Here is a 21,300-nt window from a genome sequence, read left to right on the forward strand (position 1 = left end):
TTGCAGCCTGAAGCGATTTTTTGACCCCCGACACTTAATGGGCTGCTGAAGACCCGGATGTGTCTGGGACTGGCCGAGGTACCCATTAACGCGCCCCCGCTAGACCATCCCCCTCCTCCGTTTAGGATTGGGTCTCAAGTACGCCAACCATCACTTCGCCAGCCACTTACTCTTCAAAGGTGGGGTGTAGTCCCGGCATCACCCCTTCTATTGGCATAGCATAGAAGAATAGGGCGGGGAGGCCGGCTCAGATCGCCCAATGGGCGTCGTGGCGTGTGGAGAAGGCGGAGCCGAGGCGCTTGGCAGCTGCCCAATCAGCGTCCTTGTTTGTGTGGTGCCGCCGCCGGTGCAGCCGCCGCCGCCGCCGCCGCTGCCCCCGTCTGTACCGCAGTGTCTGCTCCGCCCGCCCGCCCGGTCCGGCCCGCCCCCATCTCTCACCCCCACCCGAGGTCCCGTCAGCGGGGTTCGGAACCCACTGTGCCATCGCCTCTTCCTTTTTCGACGCCTCCGCCGCCTGAGGAGGCGAGCTAGCCGGGAGTTACCCCGCCACCGCCAGGTGAGGAGCTCTGGCCTAGGCCAGCCTGGCCGCCCGCCCGCCCGGGGGCGGTGAGAAGCGAGAAAGGGAGGGAGGCTGAGAGGAGGCGGTGGTGGCGGCGGTGGGGGAAGGGAAAGGTGGAGGGGCGGGGGAGGGGAAGCGCCCGCGAGCCGACGCCCGCCCGCGCGCCCCCGCCTTGCGTCCCCCTCCCCCCACCCCGGCACCGCGCGCCCCCGCCTCGCGCTCCCACTTCACCTCATCCCCTCCCCCCCCTCCGTGCGCGCGCCCCGGTCTTTCACTTCGGCCTGGCGCGCCCCCAGCTCGTGTCCCTTCATTCCTTCTCGTTTTACTCTTTCTCCCCTCCCTCGCGTCCCGTTTCCCCCGCCATCCCCGCTTTCACTCACTGCCTCATGCCCGCCATGCTCCCCTTCTTTCCTCTCTACGCGCCCCCCTTTTTAACCCTCCACCCCCAGTGGTGCCCTCAGGGTGCGGGGGCCGCTCCCCGCTTTCAGTCTAGTGTTCGGCGTCGGTTGGGACAAATGGGGTATCCTGAAGGGTAAAGGAACCACGAGATAATTATCTTTATTTAGGTAAGATCAGGAGCACAGAACCCGACCCCTTTATTTCGTCGTCCACGGTTCCTTCGCCCTCCCTCAGGAGAAGGGAATTGTCTTAGTTTGCGTGGATACTTCTCTTCTATAGCAATTAAACCACTCCTTTCCTCTGCTGGGCTTCGGGGACACACCGGATCTGTAGCCCAGTTCAGTGCCAGAGGGTCTGTGGAACTAGAACTTACCCTTCCCTAACCACTCGAGACTTAAGAGTACTTTTTGCTTCCCTGCTCTTAATTACATCAAGCTAGCTACTTCTGTGAGTTCAGAGGTTTGGGTGCCACTCGCTGGCCCGGGACCTTTCCCCTCTCATGAAGGTATGGTACCCTCTTTGGACGGTTTCCGAGCATCAACTTGCCTCCAAACAGGAGATGTTAGTTCAGAGAGCTGGTACTGAGCTGGAGATGGAAGCACTGTGGTGAGTGGGTGGCTACTCTCAACCTTTTCTTCTACCGTCATCTGGAGAATCAGGTAGCCTCTCACCCAGTTTTCTCATTTCTGATCAATGAGTATCGAAGGCCTTTTGTGCCTGAGAGAGCTCAGCAAATTAATAAATTTCAGCAAAGCAAAAGAGCAGACTGCAACAGAGAGATTTGGACTTGCAGCAGCTAGAGTAAAAGCAGGTTTAAAAGATACACGTTGGAGAAGAGCTGATGCTTTTGAGTTTTTGAACATTTTTCTTTCTAAAAATTTATTTTTTGAATAGACTGTGCATATATGTGACGCGAAATGAAAAGAAATGTTGCTTCTCACCTCTGTCCTTCAGCCGTCCAGTCCCCCTTTCAGTGTAGATGCCTTCTGATGGTTTTCTGGCAGCAACATGGTGTCTGCATGTTGTCCGTATGTTGGAGATTCACCTGTTTGAGAGTTCAGTGGTAACTTTATTGCTTTTTCTTTGATACACTGACTCTGTCTTCCTGGAAACCTTATAACCACTTGGATTCCTATTTTTGGTGCTGGAGCAGTCTTGATAAGAGTATTGTTCTAGAGTAGCATTTCTGTTGGTACCTGACTGGGAAGGAGGCTACTTCTGGAGCTGCGAAAGGTAGTACTGAGGAGGGGCTCAGTATATTTTGAGGGGAAGCACACACCTGTTGGAAATGGTGCTGCTTTTTTTGTGACTGATAGCCAGTCCCTGACGGTCTTGGGATGGGCTGGATCATGGATAGTCTTTCCTTGGGCTTCTTGAGCAAGTAGGTTGAATGAATAATGAGTTAATGAGAGTACTGATCTGGTGGTGCTGTCTTCTGTCTTTAGAGGAATATAGTTTTTAGTCTAGTGGCAGTGATAGTCATCACAGTAAAGAATGAAGATAAGTATTAATCAGCAGGAATCAGAAGGCTGGACCTGTGGGCTGAGTGACCCAATTTGAGAAGATGTGAAGCTTATGGACTTCTGTCCTACCTGTTTCTTACTTGAAAACACTTTCCATGAGGTGGGAGTGATTTGTAGCTGACAGCAGCATCCATCTTTATTTTATGACACTGTGGTTTGCTTTCCCTGACTGTGTGTGATGTCTGTTAACTTCCTGTTTAGAGGCAGTCCAAATAGGGTCTGAATAGAGGCAGTATATAAATACTTATCTAGGAACAATGTTAAACCAGGTTCCCAGATCAGCCCTTCACATCTAAGTTCTGGAAGTAACTTTCATTGCTGTGTTTAGCATAAGGCCACAGGGAGGTGGGGGAGGGAGCGGTGAGAAATTCGTTGTGGACCTCATAGTTTCAAAGTATATTCAAAAGCCTTTGTGTTGCCCCCTCCCTTTGGGGGACAAATGTCTTCCTCCACACCTTTTTCTGCCTGGGCCTGGCCTCCAGGTTTTGGTTAGAGAACAGCAGTGTGGATGAAGGGTCATTGTGTCAATAATAGTATCCTAATCGTTTGGGGGGACCTCCAGGTTCATACTAGTTATAAGCAGTATCTTGTGTGTAAACCAGTCCTCTTGTTTCAGTTTACTGATTTTTTTCCTTTTTTGAATCTCACACCCACCAAACTGGAGGTTCATGTGTAGGGGAACAGTATCTGTGCTATTCTGGCTTCTAGACTGTGGACCATATTGCACGTTAGCCACCTCATTGGGAGTCACACTGACAAGCAGCCCCTCTGCACTCAGCTCAAAGTGCTCGTGTTTGGCTTATTGAGAAAAGCCAAACCAGCTTTGGTTGATTAAAACATGCTATAGAAATCATAAGATTGGAACCATAACTTGGACTGCGGGACTTTCTTTTTTAGATCCTTTTGCAGTACTTAAAGCCCTGCCTCATTACTTATCAAGACACAATAGCTGGGCATTTTCTGAGGCAGTTTCAAGGAGAAGGGGGAAAAAAAAGACACACACCCAGATTGACTGTAAATCTAATCCTGGCGTAAAGCTGTCCACTTCTTGCTCAGAAAAAATGCAACCTATCAGACAATGCCACACAAAGTTGCAGTTCCCCTGCATTGGCTAAGCCTGGGAAAAGGTAACATAAGGAAGTTCAATTTCTGTTGAAAAGCACTGGCTTTTGGGGAGGAAAGCTTCTGTTATCCATATTATTTGATTTATCCTTAGTAATCCCTGTGATGCTTTTTCTGTAGGTTACTGGTTGGGGATTTTGGTGGTTCCAGGGTCCCTGAAGCTGAAAGCCTCTTATATTTGTGTAGTAATGCTGAAAGCCTCTGAAGAATAGATCTGATACAGAATGCTCCCTCTTCGTGTTCCATCTTCTACCTTCTCTCTTATGGATAAGTGAAATATTCCTCGTCCAACAGGAAAGGACTGACCCAGGGCCATTAAGGGCTTGTTTCATATATATACTTCATAGATGGTCTCTCTCTCAAAATCCTCTAATCTTTTCCCTTGTCTTAAGTTGCCATCAACTGGCAAGAAACTATGAAGAGCTTTGGGTTATAGTTCCAAAAACAACAGATGAATAGGAATATCTATTTTGTTACTTAAAAGAAAATTATTTTTTGCCCTGGCTGGTGTGGCTCAGTGGATTGAGTGCTGGCCCGTGAACCGAAAGGTCGCTGGTTTGATTCCCAGTCAGGGCACAGACCTGTGTTACAGGTCAGGTCCCCAGTTGGGGGTGTGCGAGAGGCAACCTATCAATGTATCTCTTGCACATCAGTATCTTTTGCACATCAGTGTTTCTCTCCCTCTCTTTCTCTTTCTCCTTCCCTTCCCCTCTTTCTAAAAATAAATAAAATCTTTAAAAAAAATAAAAATAGTTTCTAGAAAGAGGGGAAGGGAGGGAGAGAACCTTTGATGTGAGAGAAACATCGATCAGTTGCCTCTCATACGTGCCCCAACCAGGGACCGAAACCTCAACCAAGGCATGTGCTCTAACCAGGAATTGAACTGGCAACCTTTCACTTTGTGGGATGATGCCCTATCAACTGAGCCACACTGGTCAGGGCTATTTTGTTACTTTTGAGGTATGAAGTGGTCAAATCCCAGACCTCAAAGAGTTGTTAGTAATTGCAAAAGCTTCTTTGACAACATAATTGTTATTAATACTAACCAGTGAACTATTAAGGGAAATGACAATACTTCCTCAGCCATTCTTTTGTTGCTTTTCGTATCTGGCTAGTATACATTTTAAAAATAATTCAGGTTACTGTTACTCGAACCTGAAATTCACACTTTAAGCCTTCTGAACAAAGCTTTCTTGATCTTGTTTCATTTGGGAGGAAGGTGGGATTTGTAATCTCCTAAAATATAGGTTGCAAAGTTAGTAGGATTTTAAATTAGGCATTAGGATTAATAAATTCCCATTATGGTTGTGAGGGATTAGAAATGTTAACTGGAAAGCTTGTATTTATGAATTTAGATTTTTGAGAGTATTTTAATTTAGACTTTCCTGGGAGGGAGATTGTGCGCTAGTAAGTGGCAAATAGGAATAGTAGAACGCAGGTGTAGAGTCTAGAAATCCTGGTTTAAATCCTAGCTATTTTGCCACTTAGCAGCTATATGACTTTGGGAAAGGCTCATAATTTTTGAATTCTCATTTCCCTCAGAGTAAAAGCCAGTTTTTACAATAATATATAAGGTCTTACATAATCTGCCTGCTCTTTCCACTCCTGTTTTTGATCACCTATCATCCTTCCTCTTCGCTCATTCCATTCCAGCCACATTGACCTGTTCCTTAAACACAGGTGGTTGGCAAAAGCAGGTTTACAGTTGGGAGTACGTGAAACAGTTTATTCTTGTATTAGTTATTAATGTATTATTTGTTTATGTTATATCGATAAACCTACTTTTGCCCATTCCTCTATATCAGCCACACTCTTCATCTTAGGACCTTTACACTAGTTATTCCCTCCAGTGAAAAACTGAGAAATAGTGATTTTTTTCCTACAGAGATACAAATGAATAATTTTCTAACATCCTTCCAGTCTTTGCTTAAATATCACCTCTTTTTAAGTATATGTTATTGATTATGCTGTTACAGTTGTTCCAGTTTTTTTCTCCCCTTTCTCCCCCTCCTCCCTGCACCACCCCACCCTCCAGCATTTCCCTCCCTCCTTACTTCATGTCCATGGGTTGTACATACAAGTTCTTAGGCTTTTCCATTTCCTATACTGTTCTTAACCTCCCCCTGTCTATTTTGTGCCTACAATTTATGCTACTTATTCTCTGTACCTTTGCCCCCCTTTTTCCCCTCCACCCCCCCCCACTAATAACCCTCCATGTGATGTCCATTTCTGTGATTCTGTTCCTGTTCTAATTGTTTGCTTAGTTTTAGTTTTTGGGGGTTTTTTTTAGGTTCAGTTATAGACAGTTGTGAGTTGGCGTTTTACTGTTCACAGTTTTTTATCTTCTATTTCTTAGATAAGTCCCTTTAACATTTCATATAATAAGGGATTGGTGATGATGAAGTCCTTTTACTTGACCTTATCTGGGAAGCACTTTATCTGCCCTTCCATTTTAAATGATAACTTTGCTGGCTAGAGTAATCTTGTAAATGTCACCTTTTCAGTGGGACCTTATTCTACCCCTACTTAAAATTTTACCTTCAACTACCACCCCTCGTCTAATTCTTCCATATTCTATTTCCTTTTTCATAGCACTTACAACTTTATACCATCCTTATTTGTTGCATTTATTACTTTTTGGTTCCCTTTCTATTATATAAAGTCTGTGAAGGCATGGATTCATTTTGTTTTGTTTAGTGCTTAGTACGGTACCTAACGTGACATATAGTTAATACTTGTTGTATTTGTCAAATATTTGTTGATCAAAGTAGGAATAACTTTTCCTAACCTTATGTATGTTTATAATGACAAAATGAAATGTGATAAACATAATGTGATATCTTAAAATGTTTTGTGAACTTGGAAGCATTATACAAGTAATGATTATGTAACAGTTGCCTTCCCATTAAAATGGTAAATAATCTTGATTACCGAAAAAAAAATCTTCGTCTCTCCTAAACTCCAGTTGTCTGTTGTGTGCTAGACATAGCCACTGCTATTCCATTGGTACCTCAAACTAAACATTTTTATCATCTCCCCTTATGTGATTCTTTGAGTCACCTAAGCCAAAAATGTGAGCATCGTTGTCAGTTCTCTCTTTCTTATCCACTACTTTCTAAATATTTCTGAATCTATAAGTTTTCTTTTATTTCCATTGTGGTCTTCTCATTGATCCCCACAGCAACACTTATTTGGAATATTGGAATCTCTTGTAGTTCTCTCTGTTTTTAGTCTTGTTCCTTTTAAAATCTCAATCATACTATCTTCAAAATGGTCTAACACAGAGATTTGATTATTCTGCTTCCCCTTCTCAAAAGTATTCAATAGTTTCCAGTCATTTAAAGGTAAAATATGAAACTTTAGATAGTATTCAAGGCCCTTTATAATTTTGGTCTTCGCCTTTCTATCCAGCCTTACTTTTCTCCCTTACAGTTTATACATGAGCAGATAACAGTTCTTTTAGTTCCCAGCTCAGCTCCCAAATTTCATTTCAAATGCTGCTTTCTCTGGGAAGCCTTCCCTGACTTGCCCAGAGACTTAGATATGCTGCTTTCTTTTTTGCTCTCACTCTAGTTTAGAAATAATGTCTCTCCCCAGTGGTCTTTTAACATCCTGAAAGAAGATGCTGTGTCTTTTTACTACTGTGTCTCCAGTGCCTAGCATGGTGCCTGTTACTTAAAAGATATTTTAAAATATAAGTAATTTTGTGGGTTGAGAAAATGCTGCATACATTCAGAAGATTCTCCTTTTGTTATGTTCTGAAGGCAGAAGAGCAAGGTTAGAGTTTTAGTTCTGCCATTTATCATCTTTGTGACTTAGGTTGAGTCACTTGAAGTCTCCCAAGTTGTGGTTTCCTCAGGTGAGAAATGAGGATCAATAGGTGCTTTATCTGTTTCACTAGGTTTCTTTTGTCAGTCAAAGTAGATAATACATATAAAGGTGCTTTATAAACTGTAAAGCACTATATAATTTTTAATTGTTATAAGCTGATACAAACTTAATTTTCCTCACAACTCATTTTTCCTCATATTGATATGAGGCCCTTTCTATCATTGAAGCCATAAATACTCTTGTACAACATGTATGCTCTTTATATTCATTGTCATCAATAGGTGTTGTATACTCCTGTATATCATCTTAAATTTGTCAAATTTAAAGGCTTTGTCAATATCCCAGTGGATAAAAAGGTTGCAAAATCCTGAGAAGTTAACACTTCTCATGGAGTCTCTTAGTCATGAATTCTATAATCTCAGATTTAAAAGAAATTTGCACTTTTTTCAACTTTCAGAACTGAAAATGAATTTTAAAAATGTAAATGTGAACTCACTTATCGAGCGCTTTGTTTGTGTAAGGATTTTTACTATTTTAATTCTTACAGTAACTCTGTGATGGAGATCTTTTTATAGACGAGAAAAAACGTAATCCAGAGATGTAATTTTGCTGGAACCTCACAGATTAACGGTGAATCCAATATTACTTGAATAACTCTAACTGACTCCAGAAGATGTGATTTTATACTCCTAACATTTCTTATAGAGTTGTTTTGCCTTAAAAAAAAAAGCCACCACAAAAACCCCATGATAGTTCTCAGTATTAATAGGTTTTATGTTAAAAAAAAAAAAGTTATGTAATCAAATAGGGTTCAGAAAAATTCTGGGTTAAATTAAAGCAGGTTTCTGGTTTTTTTAAAAAACCTTCACCTGAGGACATTTTTTCATTGCTTTTGGAGCGAGAGGGAGGGGGTGGTGGTGGGGGGAGAGCTGGAGATAGGGAGAGAATGAGAGAGAACATCAATTGGTTGCCGCCTTATATATGTTCTCAGTGAGGAATCAAATACTCAACCTTTACATCCATGGGACGAAACTCCAACCAACTGAGCCACTCTGGCCCGGGCTATCTAAGGCAGATTTCTTTACTGCATGACTTTCCATAGCCTTGCAGGTCTAAATATACATTGTACATTGGGGATGATAAAAGGTTGCAGGGCTGCTCAAAATTATTTGCGAAAAAAAAATATTTGACTGCGAAGGAGCATCTTAGAGTACTAGTGATCTCACTGAATGCTTTGAGAATACTGCATTTAGCTATTCTGCTTCCCTGTAGTCCTCTGTGGGTTGAATTTTTCTAAAGGGTTGCAACTCTGGAATGAGGGAATTGACTGCTTTTGTGTGCTGGTTTTGCAGAGAACTGGTATGGTGGCATTAGGCCAGATATTTTTTAGAAACTTTACTGAGACTTTGCTGCATTTTTCCCCTATGAATTTTCTAAGGCAAGTGTCACAGCTTATCTAACTTGGCCCTCCCTTCATTGAGTTCCCAGATGGATAACTGTAACTAAGCTGCTACCCACACCTTCTTTCATCTAACCTGCTAGAAGCAGGAGAGTAAGGTTTCCACTTTTGCCAGTGAGCAGAAACCCTTTCTTTTTGTTAAGATGGTTGTATCACAGTAAGAAATCTGTAAAGCCCATGATTCTTTATTTTTTGTGAGACATGCAGACAGACCTGGGGATTGGGGGAGAGAAAGAAGGTCAATACCTTTTACTTTTCAGTTTCTTTAAGGTGATATGTTGATCTTGAAATTAAAACAAAACTTTCACGTATTTGTTCTGTATCATTTAAAGGCATAAAGGTTGCCCGAATGGCTTTCAACCCCAAATTCAAAACTTTTATAGCTTGAGCTACCAGTGAAAAATATTGAAAATATTTCCTCAATAGGATAACATTGTTTGGATGGGGGGCAGTTTTCTAATCACTCTTTAACATTTATATGACTAGATTGACGTGTTGCTATAGAAGAGATTGAAGCAATTGGTCATGTGCATTGCTACTGTCTAGGACAGGTTGGCTAGAGCAGTCTATATTAAGTTCTATCTTTTTAAAAGATTTTATTTATTTATTTTTAGATAGAGAGGAAGGGAGGGAGAAAGAGAGGGAGAGAAATATCAATGCGTGGTTGCCTTTACTGGGGAATCTGGCCTGCAACCCAGGCATGTGCCCTGACTGGGAATTGAACTGGCGACCCTTTGGTTCTCAGGCCAGTGCTCAGTCTACTGAGCCACACCGGCCAGGGCTTAAGTTCTATTTTGATGTGAATAGTATCACAAGCTTCCCATGTACTAGAGGTTAGCCTATAAATTTCCATGAATAAATTAATGTTACTCTGATGCCATTTTTCTCTCATTTCGTAATTCAGGTAGTAAAGAATGCTCAGTTCCTTAGCTGAGTGCATTGTGAATTTGAACCTTTTGCTTTTTTAGAGTATTTTAAATCCAGATATTTTCTGCCAAATGAATGGAAACTAGAAAATGGATCTCTTACTGCACTAAGATCCAATCTGAAGTTTTCATTAGCCTGCGTTTAAAAAAAACTTTTTTTAAAGAGAGTTTATTTATTTTCAGAGAGGGGAAGGGAGGGAGAAAGAGAGGAAGAGAAACATCAGTTGGTTGCCTCTTGCATGCCCCCAACTGGGACCTGGTCCACAACCCAGTCATGTGTCTTGACTGGGAATTGAATCTGTGACCTCTCAGTTCACAGGCCAGTGCTCAATCCACTGAGCCACACCAACCAGGGCCATTTTTAATTCTTCACCTTCTGCTTGGAGAGCTATTTCCCAGTTGAATTCTGTATAATGCGTTCATATTGAACTAAAGGCTTTCAAGGAATGCAGGTGACCGGAAAAAGATCTTTTATAGCTGTATTTTGCAGTGGACAGAAGCATCTTAAAAATAGCTAGTCATCTTTAAGAAACCTTGAGAAATCAAAAGAATAAGATGTTTTTAGCCTAAATAATAGTGAAAAAGTTTCTTTGAGATCTAATTGATTACTATGTATACATAGGTACCACCTGTTACGAATTATTTTGATTGTTGCATGACTTTGTACTGCCAAGGGTTTGATGGCTATCTGGTATTAAATTATAGCTTCCCAATTTTGTCAAATACAGAGTGGTAGATGTCACAAAAGAGTATAAACCAAGGTTAGAATCTGGGCAGTCTTCATTTCCAAATTAAACCTTCTATTCTGGCTTACTGAGTACCCAATAATGTTCACAGAGGGAGTAAGACATAATATGATAAACTTGTACCAAAACAAACAAAAATATCTGTGGTTACATGTGACTTTTGTGCTGTGTTCTGGATTCAGTTGGGTTGGTGGTGTGGAAAGGACCGTGCAAGGGGTACCGTTACAGTGCAGTTATTAAAAAGCAGTGAGATTTTTACTCATTGTTATATAGCTTTGTGAATTAACTGAAGAAACCTTTGGAAATTGGCATTTTAATTTTGTTGTTAATGGGGCTGTTCAGCACATCTTCCATGTGTTGCCTAAACTGGCACATTAGCTTTTGCTGGTTATTCTGAAAATCTTTGGTTGGTTGGTTTCTTGCTCTCTTTTTTTCTCTTTGTTTCTCTCAGAACTAACCATTCTCAGTGTTGTGCATAAATTGAATTCTGGTGTCTGGATATGACAAAATAAGTCTAGTATTGGCACTACTCTTAGTGGATATTTTTCACTTAATTACATGAAAGCTTTCCTTCTTTGGTTGAGCTAGAATAACTTCTGGTCACTAATGATTAAAAGTATAGCTCTTCAGTTAGAATGTCCTGGGTTCAAATTTCTCTACCACTAACTTGTTGTAAAACCTTTTACTCCTTTGTGACTGGCAGATAGTAACTATTCAGTAAACGTTAGACATTCTTATAAAAGACCATGGTAAATCTAGGCCATAGTGTGTATGTGCATGTGGTAAAATGTGCATAACTTAAATTTACCATTTAAAACATTTTTCTTTTTATTTATTAATTTTTAGAGACGAGGAAAAGAGGGAGAGAAACATTGATGTGCGCCCTGGCTAGTGTAGCTCAGTGGATTGAGCACAGGCCTGCAAACCAAAGGGTCACTGGTTTGATTCCCAGTCACAGCACATGACTAGGTTGCCGGCCAAGCCCCCAGTGGGGGGTATGCAAGAGGCAACCACACATTGATGTTTCTCTCCCTCCCTTTCCCAGCTGTTTAAAAATAAATAAATAAAATATTTAAAAAAAAATCAATGTGCAAGAGATACATCAGTTGGTTGTGTCTCGCATTCCCCCGACTGAGGACCTGGCCTGAAACCCAGGCATGGCCCTGACTGGGAATTGTTGGTGACCTTTCAGTCCACTGAGCCACACCAGCTAGTGCCCATTTAAAACATTTTTAAGTTTACAGTTCATTGGCATTACGTACATGCACATTTTTTGTAATCATCACCACTATTCATCTCCAGAACTTTTTCAACTTCTCCAATCTGAAATTCTGTGCTCATTAAAAACGTAATTCCCCATTATCCCTCCCCCAGCACCTTCTGTCGATGGACACCTGGGTTGATTCTACCTTTGGGCTATTGTGAATAATGCTGCTCTGAACATGAGTATATAGATATCTGTTTTGAGTCCCTGCTTTCAATTCTTTTGGGTATACATTCAGAATTGGAATTGCAGGATCATACGGCAATTCTGTGTTTAATTTTTTGGGAATTGCAATGCTGTTTTCTACAGTGATTATACTATTTATATTCCCTTGTATATCAGCAGTGTATAAGAATTCTAGTTTCTGTACATTCTTACCAACATTTGTTATTTTGTTTGTTTTTTTAAAGATTTTATTTGTTTACTTTTAGAAAGAGGGGAAGGGATGGAGAAAGAGGGAGAGAAAGAAACATGAATGTGTTGAGAGATACATGTATCAATAGCCTCTCACGCCCCCAACTGGGGACCCAGCTCACAACCCAGGCATGTGCCCTGACCGTGAAATCGAACTGGGAGCCCCTGGGTTCACAGGCTGGCACTCAATCCACTGAGCCACACCAGGCAGGGCTCTTTTTTTAGAAAAATAAAAGTCACCTGAATTGGTGTGAAGTAGTATCTCATTGTGGTTTTTATTTTCATTTCACATATCGGTCATTGTATATCTTCTTTGGAGAAATACCTATTCAAGTCTTTGCCCATTTTTTTTTAAGATTTTTTTTTTTTAATTTTTAGAAGGGAAGGGAAGGAGGAAGAGAGGGATAGAAACATTAATGTGTGGTTGTTTCTCGTTCACATGCCCCCTTCTGGGGACTTGGCCCACAATCCAGTCATGTGTCCTGACTGGAAGTCGAACCAGTGACATTTCAGTTTGCAGGCCGACACTCAGTCCACTGAGCCATACCAGCCAGGGCTCACCTGTCTAGTTTTAAACCTCATCACTGTTACTCCTCTATTATTTCAAAGTGTGTGTGGAATTTATTTATTTATTTATTTATTTAAAATATTTTATTTATTTTTAGACAGAGGGGAAGGGAGGGAGAAGGAGATGGAGAGAAACATCAATGTTTGGTTGCCTCTTGTATGCCCCACACTGGGGAACCTGGCCCGCAACCCAGGCATGTGCCCTGACTGGAAATCGAACCAGCAACCCCTTGGTTCACGGGTCAGTGCTCAATCCACTGAGCTACACCAGTCGGGGCTAGAATGTATATATTTAAACAAATACGGATTTATTTTTAGTTTTTCTTTTTATGCAAAGGATGGTATACTTTTTTCCCATTTAATATTATAGATTTTTTTCAAATTTGCACGTAGAAAATTTACTTGTTTTTTAAGTGAAAATTTTATGGGTAAAACTCTTTTTATGGATATCAGAAATTCACTGAGGAATAAATATTTGGCCCTGGCTCTTGTGGCTCAGTAGATTGAGCTCTGGCCTGTGAACCAAAGGGTTGCTGGTTCAATTCCTGGTCAGGACACATGCTTGGGTTATGAGCCAGGTCCCCTGTTGGGGGTGTGTGAGAAACCAATCGATGTACCTCTCACATCAGTGTTTCTCTCCCTGTCTTTCTCCCTCCCTTCTCCTCTCTCTAAAAATAAAGAAATAAAATCTTAAAAAAAATAAATAGTTGGGCTTATGGCTTTGTACCTTTTCTGTTGCCTTCAGGTCTTGCTCTTTTTGACTTTCATTGCTGTTCTTCTTTTAGCCAACATTGAATTAACAATTTGAGTACTACTGGGTTATTGAACTTAAGAATGCTGATTATCTAGTTCATGAAGTCTGTCTTGTAATTTTTTATTTTTTAAAGATTTTATTCTTAGAGATTGGAGATGGGAGGGACAAAGAGAGGAAGAGAAACATTGATGCAAGTGAGGAACCCTGTTCGGTTGCCACTTGTAGAACCAAGCCTGCAATCCAGGCACATGCCCTAACTGGGTATCAAACCCATGACCTTTCACAATGTTGCCCAACCAACTTAGCCACATAGGTCAGGACCTGTCTTGCAATTTCATCTGTAGTTCTAAATTCCAAATTATATCAGAAAATCCTAGCCTCTGATCAGTGATATGGGGTTATTTTTTAATTCCTGGAGTATAGAGGACAGGTGGTTTTCTCTGTCCTAGACAGATTCAGTGTAGGAAAATGATAGTTAATTATTCTGAGAAAGAGAAAATTTGGATCCTACCTGTCAGAGCTCTATTACTTTGTAACCACTTATACCCACTAGTTTTGGGGAACTGAAAAGGCCTGACCATTTATATATTCACAGAACTTTTGTTGTATACCTACTATGTAAAATATATATACATAGGTGTTGTAGAGTATATAAAGATGAATGTCATTATCGCAGTCTTCTAGAAGATACATAGTCCAGAGGAGAGAAAACATGTATGAAAATAACTATAATACTAAATACAATGTGTTTATAAATTAAGTAGTCAACATATTAGGAACAAGGGCCTCTTATATAGGAACATTACATTTATTCAGCACTTTTTGCAATTTGGGTCTGAGTGTGAGACAGGCTTACCAAATCCTGAAAATTCTATTTCCATCATTTCTCTGTCTTCCATCTATTTGTGTCTATGCCAACTTCTCTTGCTCTGATGTTAGCTATTGTGTTTGCTTGCCCATAGCCATTTAATACCTTGGGTATGCTTTTAATAACTAACACTTAATTGGGCTTTTCTGTGTGACAGAGACTTTTCTAAGCACTTCACATTAATTAATTTGTTTAATCCTCACAATAGTCTAAAGGTAGATGCTATTATCATTCCCATTTTACAGGTGAAAAAACCTGAGGTGCAGAGACGTGTTAAGTGGTTTGCCTAAGGTCACATGTCTAGTTAATTATAAGAGCTCAGATACACAATCAGGAAATTTGACTTTTAAGCTCAAACTCTGGAGTATTATTCTGTACTCTTACCTCTGTGTGTCTCCTGTGTGTGTGTGTGTGTGTGTGTGTGTGTGTGTAAAGGGTATCTATATATAACCCTTGAGACACATGTATGTCATTGTTTTTATTTATTTTCAATTAGATTTTATTTATTTAGAGGGGAAGGGAGGGAGAAAGAAATATCAATGTGTGGTTGCCTCTCACACGCCCCCTACTGGGGACCTGACATGGTCCGCCACCCAGGCATGTGCCCTGACTAGGAATCGAACGGGAGAGAACAGGAGACTCTTTGGTTCTCAGGCCAGAGCTCAATCCATTCAGCCACACCAGCCACGGTTGTCATTGTTTTAATAGCTTTTTAACATGTTATTATATGAATATACTTTAATTTACCTCATCTGTCCCTTCTGAGGAATATTTAAGATGTTCCCAGTTTGTATTGTGTGTGTGTGTACTGTCATAACCGAGGTTCTAGTGAAACATCTTACATACATCTTTTTGATGTAAGAAATGTCAAAACCTGTAGAGAATTTTTATAAGAGTTTATTTGAGCCAAAACTGACAACAGTTGCTGGGAAGCAAGATCTCAAATGCTCTGGAAAACAACAGTTTTGTATTTTCTTTTATGCATTTCAAATTGAGGGAACTAGGAAGATTACACGAAGGTAGGAGAAAGCAAGGCAGGGATTGGATTACAAGATAGTTAACAAGATTACTCTCTTGAGGGTGGTTACTTTAAAGGTGTATGAACCTAGATACACAAGAACAATGGACAGGGCTTGCTTAATGCAAAAATAAACTTTTTACTAGAGAAGTTATATGCCAGTGGCATGACTACCCACCCGTGACCTGTCCAGTTAGGAATTTATAATCAGATCACCCTGTGAGGTTACTTTCCATAGAGCTCCTTTTTTCGTCCACAATCTTTACATTAATTTTAGTTTATCTGTAGGTAAAGTTCCTAGAAATATAATTACTGGACCAAAGGGCTTGCACTTTTAAAGTTTCTTTAGATAGTATTAAATTATCCTTCAACTTTCACACCAACAGACTATGAGAGTTTCTGAAACACTGGTAGCAAACACAAGGCCTGTGGGCCGAATATGGCCCTCAACCTTATTTTATCTGGCCTGGCACCTTGTTTCTTCCAGGTGGCAGCCAGGAGTTCTCGCTTAACTGTTAAAGAGCAGTTACATTTATACAGTCCTAAAATTACATTCGTCCCTTTGAAGGCAACCGTGAGGCTGATGTGGCCCTTGATGAAAGTGAGTTTGACACCCCTGTTCTAAACTCAATTAAATCTAAATTTGAGGAAAGTAGTATAACTGTCAAGTGTCTTTAGGAACACTCATGTACCTTATCAGCATTTCCTTTCTTAAAAGCAGATACGTTTGGATTTTGATTATTGGCCATGTGACTGTAACCAGTTGCTGGAAAGAGGAGTAGGCATTTTCAAGGAAAATTTTTCTTCCTTGAAATGCCTCCCAAACCTCTCAATTGTTGATCTTTTTCTTTTTTTTTTAATTCTCACCTGAGGACATTTTTTCCATTGGTTTTTAGAGAGAGAGGAAGGGAGAAAGACATACTGATGTGAGAGAGAAGCATCAGTTGGTTGCCTCCTGTACACACCTGGATTGGGGATCGTACATGTCTGGACTTGGAGTTGCATGTGCCCCCACTTGGAAGGGGGAATGAACCCGCAACCAAGGCATGTGCCCTGACGGAGAATTGAACCCACAACTTTTCAAGACGATGCTCCAACTAACTGAGTTACACTGGGCAGGGCTCAATTGTTGATCTAAATGTAAAAGTTTTGATAAATTGATTTCTTGTCACCATAGTCTTTTTAAATCAGGGCAACTTCAGGAGTAAGGAGCACGTACAATTCCCGGGTGATTGCTTACATAGAAACTCCTCTAGTTCTTATTGAATTCCTAGTAAGCAGAGGCAGAGAGCCAGCAGAGCTACACCTGCAGGGTCGTAAGTGTTTTCAGGGAATGGGAATGTTAAGATGGATAAATGCCTTATATGACTTAGATTTCCTTTCTGACTAGTTTTTCTTTTCAGTGGGCCACTTATTTGTCTTCCTCCTTATCCCTCCCATTTCTCTGCTTTAAGGTGGAGATTTATTTTATTCAGTTGATTTAAATTTTGTTTAGTGAACTTAGGAGGCTTTGACCTGCCCAGGGTAGGGTCAGAGTGTATGTGGGGAGTTACCACAACCCTACATAAATTCTTTCATCGCATATTCAGGGCCTACCTTCAGGAGTACAATGAAACAGACTTAGTTTTCATAAACATTCTTAAGGAGTAACAGGAAGTTTGGCTAATTCAGGGGTATGAGAGGTGTTCAAAGTTACCATCTTCTTTGAGATTAAAAGAGCACTGGACACTGTTGGTGGTAGTGTCTTGCTTCATTCTTATTCAGGAAGTCATTTTACTTCCCAGGAGGAAAACTTGTCTTCTGGGCCTGTTTCTTTCTCTCTCTCTCTCTGTGTCTTTTAAAAATATATATTTTATTTATTTATTTTTAGGAAGGGGAAGTAAGGGAGAAAAACATCGATGTGCGAGAGAAACACCCATCAGTTGCCTCTCGCACACTTCCAATGGGGACCTGGCCCACAACCCAGGCATGTGCCCTGACTGGGAATCGAACTGGCCACCGTTCGGTTCTCAGGCAGGCACGCAACCTTCAGAGCCACACCAGCCAGGTCTAATATTAGTTCTCTTAAATTTTGGATTACTAAGGTATTTCCTTCTGTTGATTGATACAACATTGAGACCCACTGCTGATCTTTATCCTTACTGCTTGATACTGGGTTTTGGAAGTGAAGAGGAAAAGAAGCTGGAAACTTCAGTTGTTTTACCACTACTGATCTGCTTATAATTTAAGCCTGAGTGAATGCAACTGTGAAGGAGGTTCTAATTCTAAAATGTTGAAAGCTTAATGATTCTGATATTTGGGGTGAAAGTTATTCTTGAATTTTCCTTTATCCCTTAGTTTATGAAGTATCTTTAAATAAGCATTAATGAAGGGGAAAGGATTTCTCTTCAATTTACTTAAATTGATGGCTTTCCCCCCTTCACATTCTTCATTTTTTTAATGCAAAACAATACAGTATTGTTTTAAAAGATTTTATTTATTTATTTTTAGAGAGAGGGGAAGGGAGGAAGAAAGAGAGGAAGAGAAACATTGATGTGTGAGAGATACATCAGTCAGTTGCCTCTCACACACCCCCAACTGGGGACCTGGCCCACAACTTAGGCATGTCCCCTGACTGGGAATCAAACCAGTAACCCTTTACTGGTGCAAGCGGGCACTCAATCCACTGAGCCACACCAACCAGGGCAATACAACATTTTTTATATAGCTATACCTGCACACATAAACTAAAGTACTAAGAAAAAGCATGACAATGATAAACACCAAGTTCAGTACAGTGGTTAACTTTGAGGAAAAGAGGGAGGGAAATGGGACTGGAATAATTACTCAAAGAAGTTCTGTTTTGTTTGTGATGTTTTATTTCTTCAACTAGATGATAAGTAAATGGTTGTTTGCTATATTATTCTGTATACTTTTTCATAAATTTGAAATGTTTAATAAAAATAAACGAGAGAGTATTGGTCAGGGGTCAGCAAACTAAGGGCTGGTAGGCCAAATTATGCTTGCTATCTGTTTTGGTCCTGCTGATGAGCTAAGAATTATTAATGACTTTATAATTTTTTATTTTTTTAAGATTATTTATTTATTTATTTATTTATTTATTTATTTTTAGACAGAGGGGATGGGAGGGAGAAGGAAAGGGAGAGAAACATCAATGTGTGGTTGCCTCTTGTGCATCCCCAACTGAGACCTGGCCCATAACACAGGGTTGTGCCCTGAATTGGAATTGAACTGGTGACCCTTTGGTTCACAGGCCAGTGCTCAATCCACTGAGCCACACCAGCCAGGGCAGCTTTTATAATTTTAAATGGTTGGAAAAAATAAAACAAGGATATTTCGTGATATGCAAAAATTATACAAAATTCATATTTTGGTGTCTGTAAATAAAGTTTCATTGGAAATAATCACACTCATTCTTTACATATTTTCTCTAGCTGCTTTCCCACTGCTACTGTGTCAGAGTTAGTAGTCACAAAGGTAAGACCCCTCCCCAAAGCCTAAACTATTTACTATCTAGTACTTTACAGAAAAAGGGCAATCTGTGGTGTAGCTTAATCTGGTCCTAAATTAATAGTGGTGTAACTGGGTAAATGAGCTATATTATTTGGTGAATACTTGTAAGTTGGGGGTAGTTATCTCCAGATTATGTTTTTGAAAGAAAATTTTAATCATAAGAAAACCAGTCAGCTGGATATTGAACTTTCATGGAAGTTTCAAAATGGTTGCCCATTAGTAGTCTCATCTTGTTGAATAAGTCTAAATCTTTAATTTGCTTAGTCCTGACTCTAATTTAATCTTGGGTATTTGACAGTTGACAGTTTTATTATTTTTTAAAAAAATTTTTTTACATTTATTTTTAGAGAGGGGAAGGGAGGGAGAAACATCAATGTGTGATTGCCTCTCATGCACTCCCTAATGGGGACCTGGCCTACAACCCAGGAGTGTGCCCTGACTGGGCATTGAACCAGCGACCCTTTGGTTCACAGTCCAGTGCTCAATCCACTGAACCATACCGGCCAGGGCAGATTTAGAGAGAAGGACGAGAGGGAGAGAAACATCAACGTGTGGTTGCCTTTCTTGTGGCCCCCACTGGGAACCTTGCCAGCAACCCACGCATGTGCCTTGACTGGGAATCCAAACAGCGACCCTTTGGTTCGCAGCTCGCGCTCAATCCACTGAGCTACACCAGCCAGGCACTCAGCCTTTTAAAGATGCAGGATTGCATCTTTTAGTTTTAAGATGTGTTAAACTTCGGCCAAGTGTTTAGATTTGGGAACTTGACATACATAGCAGGAATGGTGATTAGAATCCATTACAGTGTAGTTGGCATTTTTTAAAGACATAATGCTGGGTCCCTATAGAAGAAATTTTTCTTAAGCAGATACTTGCACTTCAGAGTAACATGATGTAATTTTAATTATTTGTAGAAAAATACTGACTTACTTAGTAATTAGTATTTCCCTAAGAAGCAACTAATCTTTTCTTTGAATTCCATTCAGTAGTCTGAGATTCTTAGTAATGAAAGAAAAGTAATCCTATTTGAGGTAACTCTTCACATTCTCACCAGTTTGCATAAGATTATTCTGCTCTCATCTTTTCATGAAGAAATAGAAAAGGCAAAATCAGATGACTTAAGTGCTCTTATAAAGTGTTTTAAAAAGATACTGATTTAGTTTTCAAAGCCATACCCACAATATTTTTTAATTAACTGGCAGTCCTTTTTTAACCCAATTTCTCTTTTTAAAAGACCCTTCAAAAAGGTATCTTAATAAAGTTGCCCTGGATATCAAAAGCAATGAAACATAAAATATCTAGTCTAATGACTTTTATTTTCCTCTAGGAAATTTTATGCATGTATGAGTGGAATGAATATAGGAAGATCTTCTAAATTCTTCTATAGTTAATATTTCTGTCAATATTGGGAATAGCTTCCTTGGTCTGAAAATTTTTCTATCTACTCTTAAAGCCCACAGGCCATTCTCTTTTATGGTCCCTCGTACTCCCCCTCCCCCTCATTATCCCCTTTGTCTGCTGCACTCATACTTGTACACATTGGAGTAGAGAATTTAGTTCTTGTTTGAGTGATGTTTTTGCTTGGGAATAGGCAACTGTCTTGCTATTGGAGCCCAGTATGTTTCACACCTGATTTCATGCAGACTTCTTTAATGTTATTTAGAGACTCTTTTTTTTATTAGAAGGATTTTCAAGGAGTCTTTTTTAACTTCCAGAGTCAAAGGTATAAAAGTCTCAGTGAACATGATACATTGACCCTGACCTCAGATATGATTATCAATCTTAGAAAGCTTTATAAGTAAAAAGGAATGGGTAACTGGAGCTGCGTGGCTAAAGGAAGCACCTGAATACTGTGAAGTATCTTGATTTCAAGGGTAAATCATTGCATTATCAAGAAATATTTAGGAACTTGTTTTCCTGCCCCTCAGATATCTGGGTTCTGTGATTATAGCGGCATTGAGGCAAGGAATACCATCTCTTGTTTATCAATTTTTGTTTTGTTGTATTTTTTGGTAAACTTACTTTTTTACTGTGGTATAATATATTGGGTTGTCCAAAAAGTTTGTTTAGCTTTTTCCATATGATAGCTCTAGTAGTGCTTAGTTGTCTTTAACTTCATTTGAAACAATTTTATTAGATTGTATTATGACAGCTGTCATATCAGCATGCATTTTTTAAAAAACTTATCAAAATTGGTGAATCTTGTCCAGCTATTTTAATATTGAAGGTGGAAGAATGTATGCAGTAGTTTGGTATATTATGCTTTATTATTTCAAGAATGTTAAAAACAAAACTGAAATGCAAAAAATATTTGTGCAGTGTATAGAGAAGCTGTTG

General features: G+C 40.0%; 1 protein-coding gene across 1 annotated transcript in view; it reads left to right on the forward strand.

Moving 5' to 3' along the window:
• The first annotated feature begins 316 nt into the window (after positions 1-316).
• GATAD2B (GATA zinc finger domain containing 2B) overlaps positions 317-21,300 on the forward strand; it is an 87,678-nt gene continuing 66,694 nt past the window's right edge. Inside the window, exon 1 of the mRNA XM_024573157.4 lies at positions 317-556. The gene's annotated coding sequence lies outside the window, so the exon portion shown is untranslated. The remainder of the gene's footprint in view (positions 557-21,300) is intronic.

Source organism: Desmodus rotundus, chromosome 12 (genome assembly GCF_022682495.2).
Source record: "Desmodus rotundus isolate HL8 chromosome 12, HLdesRot8A.1, whole genome shotgun sequence".
In the NCBI taxonomy this organism is placed as follows: Eukaryota; Metazoa; Chordata; class Mammalia; order Chiroptera; family Phyllostomidae; genus Desmodus; species Desmodus rotundus.